General features: G+C 44.7%; 1 protein-coding gene across 5 annotated transcripts in view; it reads right to left on the bottom strand.

Moving 5' to 3' along the window:
- ITGA6 (integrin subunit alpha 6) overlaps window positions 1–16,301 on the bottom strand; it is a 79,647-nt gene that overhangs the window by 41,792 nt on the left and 21,554 nt on the right. The gene's annotated exons all lie outside the window — the stretch shown is intronic.

Below are 16,301 nucleotides of genomic sequence, written 5' to 3'. Positions count from 1 at the left end.
GCCTTCCTGAGGTAGTTTGAGAGTAATTCTGACTGTATCTTAGATTTTCAGTTTATACACTGATTGGGAGAACCTAAACAGTAAGTAAGATACAACTCAACTGAATTATTCACTTGCAGCCTTGGCCTCTTTCCAATTCTTTTTTTACCTCCAGTTTTATTAGGGTAGAATGGACAAATAAAAAGCAGATATATTTGAGGTGTACAAGTTGATTTTTGTTCTTCCAAGTCAGTTCTTACTTCCTTACAAGAGTTCGTCCTCTCTCATCCTATCAATCTCCCACAAAGGATTCAGGGACAACTGGGGTAGCTCCACTTATGTACTAGGCACTGTAATATTCCTTCTTCTCTCCAACCGCGTGTTTTTATCTCCTATAAGGAGGCCCCCAATCCAAATCCACAGTCCTTAAAATTTCACCATCTCACAGCTGGACAGCTCTTTAGGGACAGCTCTTTAGAGACCCAACGACCTTGTTGCTAGGTCTCTTTTGCTAACAGCTTTACTCACCATAGGTTTACACAATCTTTGAGGCCTGGCTGACTCATGGAACAACTAGGACAAGAAACAAAGACAAAGAACACACACCTGACTGGACAGAGATAAACCAAGGGCTGAGAGTTTTGGAAACAAGGCTGGAGCTGAGGAAAGGACTGGAAACACGAACCTGTACAAACAACAACCTCTTACAACAGAAAACAAGCCACTCCTGGCCGTCAAGAAACCCACAAATCTCAGACGCAAAAGCAAAACAAGTGAAAGAAAATACAAACCAAATAGTCTATTACCTTCCTGCCTGTTGGGTTCCAATAAAGGAATCATTCCAATAAAGGATTCAACATTTTTTTTAAAAACCATTATCATGCAGCAGGTGCCATGGGAGGCAAGTGTACCTGGAAAGCAGGAAAGCAGGGAAGGGGGCTAGATGATGCCTGGACAGAGAAGGAGGGGTGGCTCATGGAGAACATATAGCCCCAGCACTGTCCTTCCTCCCAGATCCCTGGACAGTCAGAGTCAGCCTCCACCTCCAAACTCACCCTACATTTGAAGGAACAAAACAGCACACACCAAGGTACAGAACTGACACACAGAACTGGAGCAGTGTCCTTGGTGCCTGAACCTTCTTGACAGAGGACAGAGGCAAGGTTGGGGCCACAGGGTCCCCACAGGTCTGCCCCACACCTATTCCAGTGATGTCCCTGATCCCAGGAACACCAACAAACAAGTACCTGGGAGGTGAACTGGCCCAGACTATGAGGTGAATGTGTTCAATTACTGTACTTGGCAGATGTCAGAGGTGGAGTCATGTGGTGGGCGCTGGAAGAGATAAGTGGGGTGCCAGAATCAGAGGCCCAGAACCCCAGGACTTTTTCACACTGGAAGCCCCTGAGAGAGACCAGTCCTCCAATTTTACAGATAAAGAAACAGAGACCTTGAGGAGCTTCATTACTCATCCCCCAAGATCTCACAGCTAGTGGGTGGCCATGACAAAAATTACCTTGGTGCAATGTTGCCTCCATTTCTTTACAAAGCTGCTTAGGAAGTAAAACCCAGGATTTCAAGTTTACAACCTAGTTGAAAGGGCAAAACTTACACAAGTAAAACATCACAATCAAAACTGTTCTGTATGTTGATAATGTTGATAAAGTTAAGATAATAAGAGATAAGTAGAGGGAAGGAAGGAAAACATTATTGCATTTGGGTGAAGGCTGGGTAAGAGATTTCCTGTAAAGGTAACCACCAGCAAAGAGAAGCCTTAGAAAAAGTAGCACAGGAGTCCCAGTGTCTTAACGGTGTGTCTTCTCTAACCACTTCCTCTTCTCACCCACACCCAAGCTACCTAAGGCAGACACAGGGCTTATTTCCTGTTTACCCCATTCCCACATTCGTTCACGTATTCACTCAACAAACACTGATGAAGAGCCTCCTAGGATGAATAAGGAATTGCCCCCACTCCTCAATCTCTGGCCTGGGGAAGCCTGATCCGTGAACAGGTCATGACGTCATGAAACCACAGGGAGCTAGAGGTAATGAGAGGACGGAACAGAGTGCTGTGGGCACCAGCATCTGCTGGAGAGGAAGGGAGGATGTCACTAAGAGATGACAGTGGGGCTGGAGGTGGCCAGGTAAGGAGCACAGCACATGCAAAGGCTGCAAGGGAAAGAGCCAGAGGAAAGGGAGAAGCACACGATGGGGTGACAAGAAGGGGTCGAGGATCGGCAGCCTGGTCAGCAGCGCTAAAGGATAAAGGGTCAGAGACCCTGAGACCCAGGCTTCTGCAGCCTGCCGTGCCCTGCAGGGTACAGCTGCTTTTGGGTGTCCTGTGGTTTAAAAAAAGCTGTGGATGTTGTCCCATTCACATGCCCAGTCCCTCAGAGTGGGTTGGCTTCCCCCAGCTACTATCTGCTACTTGTTCTCCACTCTCTGTAACTAATATGTGTGGGACAAAGAACAGGCATTTAACTCGAATTTGTTGGCTGGTTACAGGGGGTGTGGTGACAAAATTTCACAAATGCCCACACCAAGCTCTTGCAGAAGAGGTCTTCGTGTCTTACATGCGGTGGCTACTGCAGATGACAGCAGACCACACGAAAGGATGGGGGCAGCAGGGTGGTTTGGGGGAAAAGGACAACAGATTCGAGAAGAGACCTGCAAGCAACAAGAGAAACGTACCCACGGAGAATAACTTTAGCTGTTGCACTGCTTCTGGGCAGGCTTTGCCTGCACATGGTCCTGGCACTGTCCTTCCTCCACGTGGGGTGGTCCTGCAGGGGATGGAGGAAGCAGGGGTGTTCCACTGCCCCTCACAAATCCCCTGGGCGGCTGTGGGAAGAAGAGCAGACACCCAGCAGCAGAGGGCGCCCCTGCTCCGGTTGCACCTGGTCTCCTGCAACCCACTGCGATAAGGTGGCAGAACCCATCATCGAAAGGTAAGGTAAAGCTACACCTTGATGAGAAACACAGTAACCCCAACCACATTCTGCAACTGGAGGTGCCTTCATCTTCAAGGTAAAGCTGTACTCCCTGGTTCAGGAAACAAGCAAAGGCTCTTAAATTCTGCCTGGAACCAGCCTTAAAGGCAGGAGAACACAGCCCATTAGCTGAGGCTATGGGGAGCAGGAACAATAAGTAAGGTAAATAGAGCTGTGTCCAAACAATGACAGCAGAGAACAACCTATCTACTTCCTAATCTAGGTCATTTAGGGTCTGGGTGCTGGTCGAAGCTGTTCAGAACACAGTTGGCTCCTGAGCTAGCACAGTGGGTACAGGTCCAGCAGGGACAGTCTACACCTAGGAAGCCCCTCAGCCCACACAAAATCCAATTTATGCTCAAATTCCAGCTTTCTTCCCTTTCCCTCCAAGGCCCTTAAACGCCAAAAACTGGACCCAGGCCACCTAGATGGTTCAGTGTGAAAAGCAGGTACTCTCTGGGCACCACCAGGATGCTTGCAGCAACTCCTAGGACCAGGGCAGCGGCAGCACTCATTACTGACCGTCCCAGTACGTATGAAGGAAGTAAGAGCTATGTGACAATTCGACCTTCAGTGTGACAGGGACCAAGGGATATGAGTTAGGGCATTTGTAGGGAAGTGGTGGAAATTAACAGAGCAGAGCCTAAGAGGTCTATTCCCATATCCAGTCAAGGCAAGAAAAACTAAACACAGGGCAAGAATCTGGGTGTGAACTAAGATCATTTCACAACCGGCCAGTGGACAATGACCTCCACTGAATTTTAAAGCTGCACTGAAATAAAAACTGCCTTGGAATTTCAACATATCAGAAACCCACACTTAAAAGGCAAAACTCATAAACCACAATATCATCTTTAAAGATAAGAAATAAACATTGAAATTCTTAAATGGAACGTAAAAATCTAACGATATAAGTTTAACAGTAACTGGGGATATGATATAAATTCAGATCTTTGGAGTATAATCAGAGCTGTGGACACAAAGACTCAGGACTCACTATCATGCTATGAACACAAGGTTATTTCAAAATTCTTCAAGTAAGCCACACCCGTTTCATATATTCAAGTTCTCCCCCAAAGAGAGCTGGTATACTTTTGCAAAAATACTTCAAAAGTTCTGAACACTGGGACACTTTTAAAACTCCAAGGACAATGGCGGCTTTGCTTCACTGTCTTTGGCAGTAATTCATTTCCTCAAGGATTAAAGATTCTGCCCCTAGCTATGCAAGCTAGTCAGAGGAAACATGAAATATTGCACCATTAGAACAAGAACACTATTATTGCTTAATTTAAAACACAGCCTTCTTAGTTTGTCCAAATTAAGACCTAAAAAGTTAGAAAGTAGAAATACTGTGGCAATTGTGTCACCTCTACATTTAACCCATTTTCAAACTCAGGATTTACTTTTTGCTTAAGTAATAAGTACAAATGATAGGAAATCAAAAATAAAGGACTTAATGGTAGAAAGCAACAGATTCCAAACTCATCCTAAGCCCCACACTCTGGATAAACCTCTTTTCATTCTGGATTTACTTCTCCATAATTCTGGATTATTATATATGTATTGATTTATCAGCTTTAGGCAATTACTGTTGGCCCCATAATATGAAAAGGAAAGAACAAACTGCTTGCCACTTCCCATCCTATGTTTAATAACTAGATTTAGTTCCTCTATTTGCTACTCTGAGTTTTGAAGATTTAAACCTCTATTTTCCCTTCAACTTTTGACAAAAATCTTGATTCCCTAGTTATTGAGACAAAGCTATCAGCACTTGGATTCTTCCTTCCAAACTTTCCTGTTAGTTTCTCCATGTCTTGCCATCTACCAGCTATACCTTTACACTTACAGGACCTATTACCACTCACATTTTGTCTTTTAACCACAATTCAGTCATCTATTATTTTACATAGCCAAATTACTATTATTCAGTGCTGAACCAAACTGTATTTAGATTTTCCTTTTTCTGTCTGGAAGCAGTATCAGAAGCCCTTGGCCTCAAAGGAAACTGTTCTTAGCATTAAGGTCAAACAGACTTGCTATTCTTACGTTCTATCAATTGCTTTATGTACTTCACATTTGGACCATGACTCTTGCTTTCCTTGGCTTTTCTCATTGCCTTTCTTTTTTCTTATATCGTTCACCTTTATCCAAGCCTCAATCTTCTCTGAGCTCCCAAGCCATACCCGCATTAAATCAGGATCTCATCTTGGCTCACACTCCCTTCTCAGAGCCCCTGGACCCTTCTGCTGCAACATAGACCTGATTCTCTGCCGGGTCTGCTACACAGGATCATGCTGGAACAGTCCTTCATGGCTATCCTGGGGTGACTGGATTTGATCTGGGACCTGATGTTCCCCTTTGTTTGAATTACTTTCTTAAATATTGTCCTAACAGCATATGACAGGTAAACTGAGTGACTGCATATACAAAAATGTCTTTATGCTGCTCTCACTCTTGAATGATAGTTTGGGTGTAGAACTCCAGGTTAAAAAACATTTTCTTCAGAAACTTGATAGCACTGCTGTAATTAATTCTAGTATCCAGTTTTGCCAGTGGAAATTCTGGTGTTAGTCTGATTCTCAAAAGGATAACTTTTTTTTTTTTTTTTGAGACAGAGTCTCCCTCTGTCGCCCAGGCTGGAGTGCAGTGGCATGATCTCCACCTCCCGGGTTCAAGTGCTTCTCGTGCCTCAGCCACTCCAATAGCTGGGACTACAGGCATGCGCCATCATGCCCCGGTGATTTTTGTACTTTTATTAGAGATGGGGTTTTGCCATGTTGACCAGGCTGGTCTTGAATTCCTGGCCTCAAGGATCTGCCTACCTCAGCCACCCAAAGTGCGTGAACCACCGTGCTCCAGAGGGTGACTTTTACGTTCTCTACTTCACCCAAGGCATTCTGAACAGCATGATGGTGAGCCTATGTGTGACCTCTTTCACTCCACAGACTTAGGACATGAATTTCCCAGAAACTTTTTATTGCGTGTGGATTGTTTCATTCCTTACGTTTTCTGTCCTCTTTCTGGAACCTCTGTTAACTAGTCAGGTGGTGAACTTCCTGGGTTAATCTACCCTCTCATTTTCCCTCCTTCTCTGTGGTTCTGAGATTTTTCAACTGTATTTTCTGGTATTCATACTGAAATTTTTAATTTCAGCAGTCACATTTGCAGTCTTCAAGAGCTCTTTGTTCTCATTGTGCCTTTTACATAACAGATCCTAATCTTATTCTGTGGGTTTAACATGTTCCGAAAATTCTAAGCATTTTGCCTAGAAGTTTTCCTACAGTTCTTTGTGTTCCTGGATTATCTGTTTCTTGTAGTTTTTCTGTTGGTTTACTTCGACCACTGCCTTTTATGCTGCTAGCTCTCATCACATGCCTGATAATCCCCGTTCTCTTTTGTTCTGATGTTGTATAAAAAGGTCCATTTCTGGCTCAATCTCACCCTGAGCAGGAATTCTGAAAGGGAGTCCTGGGTGGGGCTGCTGACTCCAGGGATTCGCTTTAGGCTGTGTGGGTAGCCAGCTAGCTGTCAGACTGCACACCACTCTTCAAATGCCAGAATGAGGACAGCTGAATTCTTGGAGTCCCAGCATTCACACTAGAAGCCCTAGTTTTGGGGGTTATTTTTAGTGTCATGACTTGGCCTTATCTACTTCTATAAAGAATTCATTCTTGGCCGGGTACAGTGGCTCACGCCTGTAATCCCAGCTATTCGGGAGGCTGAGACATGAAAATTGCTTGCACCCTGGAGATGGAGGTTTCAGGAGCCGAGATTGCACTACTGCACTCCAGCCTGAGTGACAGAGAGACTACCTTTAAAAAAAAAAAAAAAGAATTCATTCTTTATTTTTGTGCACTGTAAGCACTTTAAGCTTTGTAAAACATGTACATGTCAACATTCTCCTATCTCCCCACCCCCAAAAAGTGCTAAAAAGTGCTATGGGTTTGGTATTTTCCCACAGCCAGGGTGTTAAGTGCCAGCAGCCCCTACTCCAGACAGAGGTAAGGAACCACCTGGTCTCCGTGGTCCCCTGTATGGTCCTTTACCTCCAGACCCACTCCTCTCTCCTAGTCCCTGCTTTGCTTGATCACTCTTGGTTGGGGGGTAGGGGAGGGGCACATGATGAACTCTAGACTCAGCTCCTTCCCCTGCTAAGGTCATAAGCCCAGATCCCATCTGCTTTCTGCTGCTTCATATTCTCTGAACTATTAGGGAGCCTTGAGGAGCCAGGAAGCAAACCCATATACCTACTAGTTTGTCATCTGGAACCACAAGTCAAAACACAATCATTTCTTGCAGGCATCAGATTTTCACCCCAGCCTAGTTTCCCCCAGTATGAACAGGAATGCCTTTCCCCAGCTGTTACCACAACGTCTCTCTTACCATGGCTACCACTCCTCAAATACTGTGTATGCCTAAATAAGTGAATATATGGGGTAAAAACATTCCAAACTTTTTTTTTTGGCTAACATGTATATTTAAGCTTCATGAATGCAGATGAAAGTCAACTGACATTTGATCATTTAAATTTATGCAAACATTTAAAGTCACACATTCTTAACAGTCATTTAAAAATAATTTTATTTGTATTTCATCAAGCAATTTTAATCAAACTCTGTTTCTTTGACATTACTTCATCAGAGAGCAATGCCTAACGGAGTTTCCAGAACATTTCCAGGATGTTTTAAAGTTTGTAACATCCAGTACTTGCAATTACGATGTTAAATCCTGAGGAATGAGTACTGAATGAGCTAAATTTCTCTTTTTTTGGGGGGAGACAGAATCTTGTTCTGTCACTCAGGCTGAAGTGCAGTGTCAATCTCGGCTCACTGCAACCTCCACCTCCCAGGTTCAGTTGATTCTCCTGCTTCAGCCTCCTGAGTAACTGGGATTACAGGTACCTGCCACCATGCCTGGCTAATTTTTGTATTTTTAGTAGAAATGGGGTTTCACCATGTTGGCCAGGCTGGTCTCAAACTCGTGACCTCAAGTGATCTGCCCACCTCAACCTCCCAAAGCGCTGGGATTATAGGTGTGAGCCACCACAGCAGCCTGCCTCCTTCTTTAAATTATTTATTTTTATTTAAAACCAAAGTTAACCTCTATCAGCGTCCACAATTAAAATGGATTGAGGTCTTTTTAGATTAAGCTGAGGTGTTTAGAACAGATGACTGTGTCATTCCAAAATAAAGTAGTCAGAAGGGCAGCTCTCATAAGAGAACAGTTTTGTAATGTTCCAATACAAGGAGAATAATTTTGGGGTAAAAAATCTTGCTTTGTATTTAGATTATAAAGAAAACACCTATTCTAGACCCCTACCTCAGAGAGCTGTCTATGCCATGGGTATGTATGCTAGCAAGGGCACCTGGGACAATCCCTGTCTTCCTGGGGGTGTTGAGGCCCTCCCACACACAGGCTATGTTGTACTGAGCCATTTTGGGTCATCAGACCATCCTATGGAATGGTTAACGCTTCTAGCCTTAGCTAGGCTGGCCATATGTCCAGGTTTCCCCAGGAGAGTCCTGGGTCATACCTGTTGTCTCAAAACTGAACATTCACTCCACTCCCTTTCATTAAAAGTGTCCTAGTTTGGAAGATGAATGATACAGTCACCCTAGCCTCAGATCGAAAGCTGGCAAAGAAACCTGACTGATGCAGCAGCTTGAATTCAATAGCGCCACACTTCAAATCTCAACAGTGTGGCTGCATCTGGTCCTGGTATGGTTTCACAGGCACAGGTGAGTTATTTTGGTCTGGGAAGCCATATGACCAGTCTCCACATGATCAGGATACCCGAGGGTAAGCTCATCTGGTCAAAACTCACTGGCCTTATAGGAGTCCTTCTCCTTTCCCGCAGCTTGACCCTGCAGGTATCCACTGACAGAAGTACTGTCCCTCCTCTGGCTACAGGGGGAAGTGCCTGCTCTCTAAGGGCCAGTGATTAACAGGGAATGTCCACAGCCTCTACCACTTCCTGGCTGCCCTCAGCAAACCTGGTAGGCTGCCTTGACTGCTCAGTGTTTACTCTCCCCTCTTTAGTTAAGGGTCCCCCTTCCCTGCCTTCCCCACTTGGTAAAAAAAAAAAAAAGCGGAGGAGGTGTTAAAGCTTGTTTGTGCGTTTATCCAAAACCTGTGCCTCTGCCTCTATAAACTCTTCTCCCTTTGAGCAAGAAATCAATCTACCAGACTAACACCTCATATCAGGCTTTCTAGCCTGTATGTATGTTGGTGTGTGTGTACTTTATGAAAAAACTATTTTCCTTATTTTGGTGACTGACTTGGAAATCTAAAAAGACATCTGAGAACTCTGTACTCACAACAAGTTCTATCCAGCAGTAATGAGCTATGCTTCAGCAAATATTGTATTCAGTTTGTCCCATTTTATCAGTCCCAAAGAATCATTTCAAAATAACCTGGAAGGAAACTATGTCAGTATATGTTTTCCTACAAGTAGTTAAGGAAGGGACTTCTTTTTCAGGGAGAAGTCACTGCTATTCACAACTGTTTAGCAGCAGCCGCAGTCAGGATTGGTGTCTGGATGTGAAATTCATACTCTTGCTGGCCCTTCTGCATGGGGCAGGGCTGAGAGGCATCTAGAATGAAACTTGGTGAGGGCACACATCTTACTGTTTTCACCCAGAAGTTATCCCAAGCTTGGAGAGCAGGGTCTGGCACGTGACAGGCCCTCAATAAGTATTTACTGAGCAATATTTACCTGGAGGTGTGATTAGTAAGAGCCACTCTCCACTGCTCTGTGAACAGCAAAGCAAGCACCAGAGGTCGTCACTGCCAAGTGACTTGGTGGTAACACCCACCTATGCAATGAGACTTTGAGTTGGGTAGGCAGAATGTTTTCCATTGCTGCTGTAACAAATGGCCGCAAACTTAGTAGCTTAAAACATAGTTATATAATAGCCTTCATCTTATTATCTCACAATTCCTTAAGGCCAAGGGCCAACCCAGGTCTCATTGGGCTGCATTCTTTCCTGAAGGTTCTATTTCCCTGCCCTTTCCAGCCTTTTTTTTTTTTTTTTTTGGTTCGGGAGTACACATGCAGGTTATATAGGAAAATTCATGTCACAGGGGTTTGTTGTACAGATTACTTCGTCACTCAGGTACTAAGCCTAGAGCCCAACAGGAAAATTTTCCCTGACTCATGGTTCCTTCTTTCATCTGTAAAGCCAGCAGGCTAGCATCTTCAAGTCTCCCTCTTCCACATTACAAGAATCCCTGGGCCCATTTGGATAATCCAGGATACTTCCCGGATTTTAACATCAGTTGATGAGCAACCTTGATTCCTTCTGCAACCTAACTCCCCTTTGCCATTTAACCTAATGTAGCAGCAGGTCTGGAGGGTCAGGACATAGACTTCTTTGTGAATAGCATCCTGCTGTCCACAGCAGGAAATCCAAACAGCCTCTTATTCACATTCAGTTGTGCTCAGACACCAAGAACTCAGATGCTAACAATGGCTTAGGTAAAAGTATTTCAGGTTAAGTATTTCCAAAGGGCATGTTCTGGGTTAACCCTCTCCATCACTCTCTACCCTTGAACTGCACTGGGCTTCTTTCACACCCCTCCAACCACCAGCACTCTCCTGGCTCAGGACCTTTGCAGTTTCTTCTCTCCTCCAGGCATCCTCCTACTCACCCCTTCATGTCTCTGCTTAAAAACCTTCCCCGAGGTGGGCGGATCACACGGTCAGGAGATTGAGACCATCCAACTGGCCAACACGGTGAAGCCCCATCTCTACTAAAAATACAAAAATGAGCTGGGCATGGTGGCGCACACCTGTAGTCCCAGCTACTCGGAAGGTTGAGGCAGGAGATTCACTTGAACCCAGGAGGCAGAGGTTGCAGTAAGCCGAGATGGCATCACTGCACTCTAGCCTGGGCAACATAGTAAGACTCTGTCTCAAAAAAAAAAAAAACCTTCCCACACTTTCCAGGCTAGATCAGGTCCCACCTCTTCTAATTCATCATTTGCCTTTCCTGCAGAGCAATGGCCACAGTTAGTGATTATACAACTGTGTGTGAGATCACTTACTCACTGTCCCTCTCCCTCCCTAAGAAGGTCAGCTCCGTAGGGGCAGGGGCCACACCTGTCCTGGTCACTGTTGCATCACCTAGCATCCAGCTCAGTGTCTAGCACTTAAAGGACATTCAATGGGGTATTTGTAATGAACAAGCCAAGTAATTTACACAATTAAAAGACAAACTCCAGTTTTAGTAATTTCAACACAGCAGACTTAAAACATTGAGAAACCTTAAACCATTTCGAAAGTAGACCCTCTAAAGGTGGAAGAAAGTAGGGAATATCCCTGTCAATGTCCCTGCCCAGGAAAGTATCTTGGATTATCCAGATGGGCCCCACGCAATCATCTTTCAGCCCAATACCAGCAAGCCACATGCTCCTTCGAAGGCTCTAGTTCTTAAAAACAAAAACAAAAAACCTTTGTATTCCATGTGTACTGTGATTTTCCTTTTGAGACAGGGTTTTGCTCTGTTGCCCAGGCTGGAGGGCAGTGCGTAATCATGGCTCACTGCAACCACCTCCTGGGCTCGAGCAATCCTCCCACCTCAGCCCAAGCAGCTGGGCCTACAGGCGTGTGCCACCACACCTGGCTAATTTTTTGTATTTTTAGTAGAGACGGGGTTCTACAGTGTTGCCCAGGCTGGTCTCGAACTCCTGAGCTTAAGCAATCCTCCTGCCTCAGTCTCCCAAAGTGCTGGGATTACAGGCGTGAGTGACTGTACCAAGCCCTGTATTGTGATTTTTTAAAAAACAATTGTGTAAGAGTTAGATTATAATTAATGTAGCATTGTTTTAAACAAAAAGTTTTGTCTGAAAATCTTTGAGTAAAAGTGACGCAGAAATGCCAGCTGCCAGGCTGAGAACATGACCTTTCACTTCTCCACTCTTCATTCAGCAAACATTTCCTGAGCTCCCTGCTAAGTGACTGCTCTGCCCTGTGCTGTGACTGGGCACACCTCCCCACCTTAACTAGACTTATTAGAGGAGGCAGTGGTTCTAATTTCCAGCAATTCCTACTGGGTAATACATTTGTAAGAGCTGCGAAGGAAACAGGGCTCTCAAAATCGAATGCTTACTAACGGCTTAGCCATACAGCAGTTTACTCCAAATACCCACACATTTGGGAAACCAAAGCTAGGGCTGAGGGGTTTCAAAAGGCAACTCTAGTTAACGCAAATGCCCTTATCTGGAACTCACCAGGTTACAAACGCCAAAATGAGCCCGTTAACATGGGTTTTGAGAGAACGCTTAGGAAACTTCAACTTGGCAGATGAAGCTTGAACTTTGTTTCTAATTTTACACTTGCAGAACTAACAGCACTAGTAATTTTGAATGTTGGTAACTGGTTTTTGGATTCTCCACATGGCTACTTATAGATGAGAAAATGCAAGAGAATCACCCTATTCCTATTGATGGGGTCACCATCTGGAGCTGGTCCACAGGCTTTTGGTTTGTACTTCCACACTGTGCAAATGCTGCCCACTCTCCAAAAAGCACGTGCCCAGCCCTCAATCCCCTCTGCATCTCAGCTCAAGCTTCACCTCCATCAATGAAGCCTGGTCCTTTCCTGCCTCCTGTGTTGCTTTGTTGCTGCTCACACCTTTAGACAAGACTTGCTGCCATTGACTCTCACCAGTCCCTATTCCCTGGAAGAGACCAAGGAAGCCCAGCTTGATCTCATTTGAGCTCCTAATTTTACAGAAATAGGGACAAAGGTTCAAAGGGAACCTCACAGGTCACATGATCAACTATGCAGCCTGCATTTAAGCCCTCTGGTAATCAAAGCAATGAACCACCTGTAAAGAACTGGAAGGTTGAGGGAAGCCAGAGAAAGAAAACGGACTATACTCCACCTCTTTCTAAATCAAATTCCAAAACCGTATTTCATCGCAACATCTACAAGAAATCCCTAAAATGTCAGGTTCCTTCACAACCTTAATAGGTAAAATTACCAAAGTAAAAATGAAGGGAGGAAAAGACGATAGAGAAGATAATATACATGTTTAAGTACCGTGTGATTTCAAAAAGAACAGATTTTTTGAATCATAAAAGTAGACACCAGAACAGTACACCACCGCTCCCCTCTGTCCCTCGGATTATCAGGAGTCTGCGGGAGCTCAGAGCAGACAGTGAAAGTAGCCATCTTGAGGCAAAACACAAATGTAAGGGTCGACCACCAACCTGATTAATGTTAGCAGTGAGAATAAACACCAGGGGCTCCTCTTCACTGCTGGAGCTTCAAACAGTAACAGTAGGAGGGTACCGTGCAAAGAGCCCTTTCTAATTTTTTCTTCCCCTAACTGAAAATGTACCATTGCCTGTATATTCTTCAAGGTTAGAAACTATCCACTATGATCATTCCTATCTTGCCCCCACGATAAATTTTTTTTGGGGGGGGACAATCTCATTCTGTCACCCAGGCTAGAGTGCAGTGGTATGATCACAGCTCACTGCAACCTCCACCTCCCAGGTTCAAGCAATCTTCCCACCTCAGCCTCCCTAGTAGCTAGGACTACAGGTACATGCCACCACACCTGGCTAATTTTTCTTTTTGTAGAGACTGGTCTCAAACTCCTGAGCTCAAGCAATTCTAGGCCTCCCAAAGTGCTGGGATTATAGGCATTAGCCACCACACCTGGCCAACAAGCAATTTAAACTGTGGGCTCACTGCTCCGATTTAAGAGCAGAGAGATCTAAGTGTCTCTGTGACTTCCCACATCCAGTTCACTTTTGGCCCTCTAATTCGATTCAGTTGGGAACTAGACCAAATAGTGGGAGGAAGGACAGCAAGGTAGAGGGATGTAAGTCAGTCGATACTTGCCAATTTCTCCTCAAGCTTGCTGGTTGCTTCTCTCCTCCATCCGATCTTAGCCCTTTCCCTTATCTCTAGCTGAGCACTCTCATCCTGGGGCTGGAAACACCATCCATTCACTGATGACTCTCAAAATACCTCTTTCCATTCACTCGATGACTCTCAAAACACCTCTTTTCAGCTCCAGCCTCTCTCCTGAACTCCATACTCAGATATTCAATTGCCTACTAAACATTTCCACTTAACATCTCGTACTTAATACATTCAAAATAGAACTCAGCTTCTCCCCCAGCCAGGCTCGCCATAAGCATTCCCTATCTTTTTTTTTTTTTTTTTTTTTTTTTTAGAGAGTCTCACTCTGTTGCCCAGGCTGAAGTGCAACGGTGCAATCTCGGCTCACTGCAACCTCTGCCTCTTGCGTTCAAGCAATTCTCCTGCCTCAGTCTCCCGAGTGGCTGGGATTATAGGTGCCCACCACCACACCAGGCTAATTTTTGTATTTTTAGTAGAGACAGGGTTTCACCATGTTGGCCAGGCTTGTCTTGAACTCCTGACCTCAACTGATCTACCCGCCTTGGCCTCCCAAAGTGCTGGGATTACACCACCACATCTGGCCTCCTTCCGTATCTTTAAAATTTTTTTCTTTTGAGACAGTCTCTGTCACCCAGGCTGGAGTGCAATGGTGCAATCTTGGCTTACTGCAACCTCCGCCTCCCAGGTTGAAGTGATTCTCATGCCTCAGCCTCCCAAGAAGCTGGAATTACAGGAATGTACCACCACATCCAGCTAATTTTTTTATGTGTATATATATATATACACACATATATATACACACACTATATATTTATATATACAAAATATATATTTATTTACATTATATAGATATATATGTTTATATATTTTTATATAAATACATAAATAATACACATGTATATATTATATATATACACGCACACACACACACACATACTATATATATATTTAGTAGAGATGGGGTTTGAGATGGCCACATTGGCCAGGCTGGTCTCAAACTCCTGGCTTCAAGTGATCCACCTGCCTCAGCCTCCCAAAGTGCTGGGATTACAGGCTTGAGCCACCATGCCCGGCCCACTTCTCTATCTTACTAAATGTACACCATCTACCCAGGTGCTCAGGCCAGAAACCTAGGAGTCATCACTGATTATTCACTTGCCCTTACATCCCACATCCAATGCATCAATAAAGTCTACAGGCTCTACCCTCCACATTTTACTCTGACTACTTCTCAGTAGTTCCTTTCCAGCTTTCTCACTGCTAACTTTAATCCAGTTCGCGATCAACCCTTTCATTTGTGTTTTGCCGCAAAGTGGCCACTTTCACTGTCTGCTCCGAGCTCCTGCAAACTCCTAAAACAACGGCCTGAGCCACCATCACGTCGTACCTAAACAACTATAGTATCATTTTAACCGGTTTGCTTCTACTCTTGTTCCACCCCAGCCCACCCTCCACAGAGCAACTGCCGTTCTTTACACATCTCAGGTCGTATCACATCACTCCTCTGCTTATAGCCCTCCAGTGGGTTCCGATGGCCAATGGAATGAAATTTGAATTCCTGCCACATTCTACAAGGCCCATGGTGAGTGGCCCCTTCTCTGCCTCTCCAGCTGCACCCCCTCAAGTGTGCACTCCTGCCACATTGACTCTGTTTCTGTCCTTTGAATATAGCAGCCTCATTTCCATCTCAGAGTCACCGTAATCACTTCCTTTGGTTCCAAACACTCTTGACTCAGATCTTCGCTGGTTGCATCCTTCATATTCCTCAGGGCTAACTCCACCATCCCCTTCTCTCTCTCTCTCTTTTGTTTTTTTGTTTTTTGGAGAGGGAATTTCACTCTCGTTGCCCAGGCTGGAGTGCAGTGGCATGATCTCAGCTCACTGCAACCTCTGCCTCCCAGGTTTAAGCAATTCTCCCGCCTCAGCCTCCCGAGTAGCCTGTATTACAGGCGTGCGCCACCATGCCTGGCTAATTTTGTATTTTTAGTAGAGACAGGGTTTCTCCATGTTGGTCAGGCTGGTCTCAAACTCCCAACCTCCCAAAGTACTGGAATTATAGGCGTGAACCACTGTGCCCAGCCAACCATCCCCTTCTCACAGAGGCCCTTCCTTGAACATCCTAGCTACCAGCTCTCTCTAAATCACTCCCACATTTACCCGATGTAATAATTTTCACAATCTTCATCAGTATCTGAGATCATGAAAGTCAGCTGTCCATCTGTCCTCCCCTGGAATGCTCTTAGCTCCATGGGCACAGGGACTCCTCTTCTGTTCCCTGAATACAACACCTAGAGCAATACCTGGTATATCCTTGGCATTCAATAAATGGGATGAATACAACCCTAGGTATATATTATTCATGCATCCCACTATTTTTCTTGGCCAAAAAAGTAGCAAACAAACTACTCACATTTGCAGGACATTCTATAATTACAAAGTCCTTCACATACACT

The sequence above is a fragment of the Macaca fascicularis genome, chromosome 12 (assembly GCF_037993035.2).
Source record: "Macaca fascicularis isolate 582-1 chromosome 12, T2T-MFA8v1.1".
Lineage (NCBI taxonomy): Eukaryota > Metazoa > Chordata > Mammalia > Primates > Cercopithecidae > Macaca > Macaca fascicularis.
This window is presented reverse-complemented; position numbering and strand designations above follow the sequence as displayed.